The following is a 7,063-nucleotide window of genomic DNA, read 5'->3' as shown; positions in this document are numbered from 1 at the left end:
CTGGCAGCACTCGACCGCTCAGGACCCCGCCATCCCCCCAGGACTGTCAACGGGAGGGTGGAGGAGCCAGGGCCAGCCCTCTGCCAGGAGCCCCCACAGGAACTGCCGACAAGGACCAAGCAAGAGCCGGTCCCCAGGGAAAGCAGGGACAGGGCGCAGAGCCCTGTGGACACGCAGCCTTCACCCTGCAGCCCCCCAGCCATGGCCTCGGACCAAGGGGAGCTGGTCATGGAGCTCCTCCGCTGTTTCGAGTCCACCCAGGAGATGGCCAGGCAGTGCTGTGAGATGCTGAAGGTGCTGCAGGCCCGTTGGCAAGGGGCAGCGGGGGCCTGTGATCGGAACCTCCCCGGGGAGCCCTTCCATCCCCTGGGCAGGATGGAGGCGCAGCAGCAGCTGGGGGCCACAGTGAAGCCCCAGCACCTGGGAGCGGAGCGGCCGTGGGTGGATGTAAACACGGATAAGGCTGAGGATGGGATCATGGAGAAGGAGGAGGACACAGGACCAGAGAGAAGTGTGAAGGAGAAGGAAAGGAGCAGCCCTGTGGAGCTCGGCAGGGGGAGCCTGGCGGAAGTGAAGAGAAACAGCAAGACGGGGCCGGGCAAGAACAACTCCATGGGGCCAAGCACCAGCAGCCCCCCAGGCTCAGGCAGGAGCACCCCCACGGATGCGGAAGGGAGGAGGGACAGGGCGCAGAGCCCCATGACTGTGCTTCCGCCGCCCAGCAGCCCCCCAGCCAAGGCCACGGACGACAAGTTGCTCTACTTGGAGCTCTTGGACACTGTCAAGACCTTGGAGGAGGAGAGGCAGCAGCACGGCGAGGTCATGGACAGGGAGTGTGACCAGGCGTCCCCAGGGCTGTGCCCGCTAGGACAGTGCCTGTGTCAGTGCTGCACCTGGCTCTGGTACCGCCTGAAGGACTGCTGGAGACGCTGCTGCCGGACGCGCCGTGTCTGCTTCAGCAATTTCCCCCAATGGGTGGGAAGGGTGGGGCCGGGAACCCCCTGGGGTGCCCCTCTTCTGAACCAATAAAAAAGTCAATATTTTCTCTATCCCTGTGACTGTCAGCAGATCAGTTTTGTCCCTTGACAGGAGCAGAGAATCAGTTTTGTGTAAGGACAACAGTATATGCTACAGTAATCCCAACTCTCCCATGGAGATCATAGAATCATAGAATCTTCATGGTTGGAAACGACATTTGAGATCATGGAGTCCAACCATTGTGCAGCAGGACAGCTATGACGTAGTCGCCATCACGGAAACTTGGTGGGCTGACTCGCACTCCCTGCGGGAGCACAGCGCTCATTCCCTGTGCACCTTGAATATCCAATGTCATATCCACGACCCTCATGGGCAAGTGGTCAGAGGAACGTCGTGGGCCAACTTGGCCAAGGGAGCCCCAAAACTGCGCGTGAACCTCTTCTTTGAAAGAGTCACGAAGCACGATCACCTAGCCAGGATCCTGCTAGCGGAGATGCCAGTCAGCAGCATAAGAGTCTGCGGAGCTACAGTTTCAGAGACCCAGGCTGGAGAATGAGACGCACCCTCACCAACCTCCTCCCAGCCTCCTGGCGTGTTCTGCAGGTACGGGAACCCAGAGGGACATCTCACCGCGGTATCACAAAGCTAAGCAAAGTGATCCTCCAGGCCTTCTGCATAGCAGCGCTCAGCAGGAGGAATTCCTGACCACTTCAGTGTTATGTCCCGAGGGTCATTTTCATAAGCGAGCCACTGCGGTGTTCCACTCTAGCCTGGTTGAGGTCGTTGTCCCTGTCCAGTTGCGATGCCCGTTATGCCAGTCTTCACTGTCGGGCCGACGTCAGGTTGCCCTCATAAAAAGCTAAAACACCCAAAATACTGGTGCTGGAATGTCAGCTGTGAGCACAAAGAGTTTTTCAGGCAGGAAAACCTCAGTTTTGTGAAACCGCTTTAGGCTTCTTCTAGTTAGACATGTTCACGTTTAGTAACTGGTAACTTGCTTATCCTTTCCGATGTTTCTGAACCCCACCCTTTTGCAGGGAAATCTGCGTATGAGGAGAAGAGTCTGTACACCCTGTTTGCTTGCGGAGCTGTAGCCTGCGTCAGCCTGCACTCGTGGTTCTGCTCCCTTTTGGCAACACACAAACGTCTACAGCAGATGTAAATTAACTGGTGCCCATGTCACAGGCCTTTGGTGTCACGCAGGATGTGCCACCAAAGGTGTGCGACAGCCTTGACCCGCGTCAAGGAGCATCAGGTCTTTGCACGCCTGAGGGAAGCACACGGCCTGATGGTTGCTGACAGCGCTCTTTAGGTTCTGTTGCGCTGCAGAGCTTCCAAGGAACAGCCGGGATCTGCAAAGCTTTCTAGAAATTGTCTTTGGATCTACTCTCGTACCTGGGATAATTTCCAATATGTCAAATAAGATCATGGCATGAGCTGAGGGTGCAGCATCTTCTAACGGTAACAGAAGTTGTCTATCCCTTAGGGTGGGGTGCAATGCACAAGGGCCCCCCCATCTCCACGGGAGAGTTGGGATTACCGTAGCATCTACCGTTGTCGTTACCCAAAACTGATTCTCTGCTCCTGTCAAGGGACAAAATTGATCTGCTGCCAGTCCCTTCTGTTGGTAGTATTGGGAAACTTGTTTATTGAATTCTAGTTACTGCGCTCACCAGTTCTGTTGAGTAGCCCTAACAACATTTGTTCTTTTTGGACGGAATTAACACTTCAGTGGAACAATGACCATGAGCTGCTGGACAAGGAGCTGCTACAGCTCACCTTGTCATGCCACAGGCTGTTCTTTCTGGAAGTGTGGGCCTTTCTAAGTGTCACCCCTGTGGAGAGGCTGTTCCAAAACCGGGCAGAAAGGAAATGCAGTTTGGCTACTCTAAAGGTAAGACTTTGTGCTTCAAAACTCCCATTCCCTTCCTCTCTCCAATAGCCAGAGAAAGGTGAGGTCCCCAGGCCCAGAGAAAGGGCGCTTACGGAAATGCTAACATAACTACCTTCCCTAGATTACGTTTTAGCATTGCAACGAGCCTGAGAACCACTCACAGAAACGGGGCTTTCCGACCTCCTCAGCCAGGTACAGAATGCTGCAGAGGCTGAACAACAAGCCCCAGCAGTTCCACGAGTCCTTCCTAGGCTGGGGTTCCCTCTGTCTCCTCTAGTTCAAGCTGGGGATTCTGAGTCACCTGCCAGCCCTGGCGCTTACGTCTACGCTTAAGTCGAGGCCGGGGGGTTGAATCCCACTAAACTGCAAAAAGATGGAAGCACATCTCACTCTTTAGGGATGCTGTGTTGAACTGGGCCAGACCACGACTGTGGCTGGTGTACACCATGCTGTCATGCTGCTTTGCATGCCAGATGCTGAATTCAGTGGATCCTCCCCGATGTGTGCAGCTCCCAGGGGTGCCTCGCTTCTGGGGGTAAAAGGAACCTGGCTCTCCCCAGAGATTCTTCAGCAGGAGATGGTGTTTTCCGTCAGTTTGGAGTGAAAACAGTAACACCTCAAGATTTTACTCCAAGCCAAGGCATTTGGCTTCTCTGGGTTCCTCATTAGTCACAGAGGCTTCTTGTTGTCATGAAATTTAACGGGCTGAGCGTGCTCTGTGTATCTGAGAGACACGGCCGTCATTCCTTCGTACAGGTCGGGATTTACACAGCCCGACAAGAGCCTAGTGAAGAGGCCCACACAATCACAGAATGGTAGGGTTGGAAGGGACCTCTGGAGACCCTCCAGTCCAACCCCCTGCCAGAGCAGGGTCACCCAGAGCAGGTGGCACAGGAACGCGTTCAGGTGGGTTTGGAATGTCTCCAGAGACGGAGACTCCACCACCTCTCTGGGCAGCCTGTGCCAGGGCTCTGCCACCCTCACAGGAAAGAAGTTCCTCCTCGTGTTTAGGTGGAACTTCCTATGCTCAAGTTTGTGCCTGTTACCTCTTGTCCTGTTGCTGGGCACCACTGAAAAGAGCCTGGCCCCATCCTCCTGACACCCACCCTTTCCGTATTTCTAAGCGTTGATAAGATCCCCCCTCAGCCGTCTTTTTTCCAGACCAAAGAGACACAAGTCCCTCAGCCTTTCTTCATCAGAGAGGTGTTGCAGTCCCCTCATCACCCTGGTAGCCCTTTGCTGTCCCCTCTCCAGCAGTCCCCTGTCCTTCTGGAACTGGGGAGCCCAGAACTGGACCCAGTACTCCAGACACAGCCTCCCCAGGGCCGAGCAGAGGGGGAGGGTGACCTCCCTCCACCTGCTGGCCACACTCTTCTTGATGCCCCCCCAAGATGCCATTGGCCTCCTTGGCCACAAGGGCACATTGCTGGCTCATGGTCATCCTGTTGCTCTCCAGCAGGTCAGCCCCCAACCTGGACTGGTGCAGGGGGTTATTCCTCCCCAGGTGCTGCACCCTACGCTTGCCCTTATTGAATTTCATAAGGTTCCTCTCTGCCCAACTCTCCAACCTGTCCGGGTCTCTCTGTATGGCGGCACAGCCTTCTGGTGTGTCAGCCACCCGCCCCCCCAGCTTTGTGTCATCAGCAAACTTGCTGAGGGTGCACTCTATCCCTTCGTCCAGGTCATTGATGAATATATTGAAGAGGACTGGACCCAGTACTGACCCCTGGGGAACACCACTCGTCACTGACCTCCAACTAGACTCTTTGCCCCTAATCACGACCCTCTGAGCTCTGTCTTTTAACTAGTTATCTGTCCACCATATCTACGTCCATTCATTTAACCCACACCTCCTAAGCTTCCCTATAAGGATGCTGTGGGAGACCGTGTCGAACGCCTTGCTCAGCTCTTGCACGCTAGTTAGAGGAGGTTCAAATACCTGATTGACTCAGAGATTAATCATTTTGCTGTCGTCTACCCAAAGGCATAAACCAGAGGAAGGGAGAAGAACACCCGGTGCCATCTGCACGCAATGAATGCATCCTTTGGAGGGCTCTAGGAAGGGATTTGAATCTCGACAGCAGTGCCTCTGAACGAGAGAGACCTTTACAGCAAGACAGAGGCAAGGGACAAGGTTGCGCTCCACGCGTTAAAATGTTGGACTTGGGAACGGGCCTCCTACATCTCCAGCATCATTTCTTTTTACCCTTACTTTTTTTTCCTCGCCAGAACCAAAGGAAGCAGCGAGCCCTTTTCCACCCTTACGGGCATCTCTAGGAAAAATAAGGCCCCCTCTTTCTTCAGCACCTCTCATTGTAGAGCTTCAAACACCTTACCAATGAAGCCCAGCGCGCTGTTTCCAATTTACAAAGAGGGAAACCGAGACGTGGGGTGATGTCCTGGTTTAACTTGAGCCACCAACAAAGAAACAGGCGGCCGCTCACTCGCTTCCCCCCTGCCACGGGAGAGGGGTAGAATGGGAAGAGAAAGGCAAAACTCCTGGGTTGAGATCAAGGCAGTTTAACAGAACAGCGAAGGAAAGCGGAAAACCACAACAATAACGCTGTTAGAGGAATGTACAAAACACCATGAATGTACCGCTGCTCACTGACCGGATCCGGGAAGTACCTCTGTCCCGTGACAGCTCCTTGGGAAAACTGACCCTATTGCTGGCAGAATCGGGTGTTTTCCACCCTTTGTTCTATACCTTCAACATCATGCCCAGATCTTACACTTTCCAATGAATTACCACCGCTTTTCCCTGTCTTTGATATATACACACATCTATAGACATACAGCTATCATAGAACGGTCGAGGTTGGAAGGGACCTTTCAGATCATCAAGTCCAACCATCAACCCAACACTGACAAAAACCACCGCTAACCCACGTCCCTCAGCACCACGTCTGCCCGGCTTGTAAATCCCTCCAGGGATGGTGATTCCACCACTGCCCTGGGCAGCTTCTTCCAATGACAGCCCTGTTGGTGAAAACGTTTTTCCTAATATCCATCCTAAACCTCCCCTGGTGCAACTTGAGGCCGTTTCCTCTTGTCCTGTCGCCTGTTCCTTGAGAGAAGAGACCGACCCTTAGTCTCTGGGCCATCCCTCGACAATGTCCGTTGAGGTTGAGTTCATTTAATCCATGGCTTTGGGCTCCCTCTGTCAGAGCAGTCTCTCAGGGCAGGGGAGATGGTGTGTGGTGCTGGACTCCTGCATGCTGTATCCAGAGCTCGTCACTGGTGTAGCTGGTGCGGACCCTGCCCAGGTTCCGCAGGTTGAAGATGTCAATCTTGAGGAAGTTGCTGGGCGCCAGTTGCTGAGGTCAGGTGTGATCCCATCACCACTGCGCTTTACTCACGTTCATCAAAGTCCATCTGCCATTGTTTTGGGTGATTCTTACTGGAGTCCCATCGGTATGGCATCTAGCAATTCTAATAATGATGACACAGAGTGGCAGGGCTATATAGCAATTAACATCACACAAATGGATTCATTGGCTTGTCTCACCCACAGTCAGATCACCATGACCATGTGAGCCGCCTTCTGGATGCGGGGAAGGCTGTGGACATTGTCTCTCTGGACTTTGGTAAGGCCTTTGACACCGTCCCCCAGAGCGTTCTCCTGGAGAAGCTGGCGAATCGCGGCATAGACAAGTGTACTCTTTGCTGGGTAAAAAACCGGCTGGATGGCCGTGCCCAGAGAGTTGTGATTAGTGGGGTGAAATCTTCTTGGCAGCCGGTCACCAGTGGTGTCCCTCAGGGCTCAGTTTTGGGGCCAGTTTTGTTTAAAATCTTTATCAATGATCTGGATGAGGGGATTGAGTGCACCCTCAGTAAGACTGCAGACGACACCAAGCTAGGTGGGAGTGTTGATCTGCTTGAGGGAAGGAAGGCTCTCCAGAGGGCCCTGGACAGGCTGGAGGGATGGGCCAAGGCCAATTGGATGAGGTTTAATAAGGCCAAGGGCCGGGTCCTGCATTTCGGTCACAACAACCCCAAGCAACGCCAGGGGCTTGGGGAAGAGTGGCTGGAAAGCTGCCCCGCAGAAAAGGACCTGGGGGTGCTGGTGGCCGGCCAGCTTAACATGAGCCAGCAGTGTGCCCAGGTGGCCAAGAAGGCCAACAGCATTCTGGCTTGTATGAGGAATAGGGTGGCCAGCAGGAGTAGGGAAGCGATCGTGCCTCGTACTTG

The 7,063-nt window shown here is 54.2% G+C and overlaps 1 pseudogene; it reads left to right on the top strand.

Annotated features, from left to right (window-relative positions):
* The first annotated feature begins 1,285 nt into the window (after positions 1 to 1,285).
* On the top strand, positions 1,286 to 4,862 carry LOC128900177 (F-box only protein 39-like; annotated as a pseudogene).
* Positions 4,863 to 7,063: the final 2,201 nt, after the last annotated feature.

Source organism: Rissa tridactyla, chromosome 1, assembly GCF_028500815.1.
Source record: "Rissa tridactyla isolate bRisTri1 chromosome 1, bRisTri1.patW.cur.20221130, whole genome shotgun sequence".
Lineage (NCBI taxonomy): Eukaryota > Metazoa > Chordata > Aves > Charadriiformes > Laridae > Rissa > Rissa tridactyla.
This window is presented reverse-complemented; position numbering and strand designations above follow the sequence as displayed.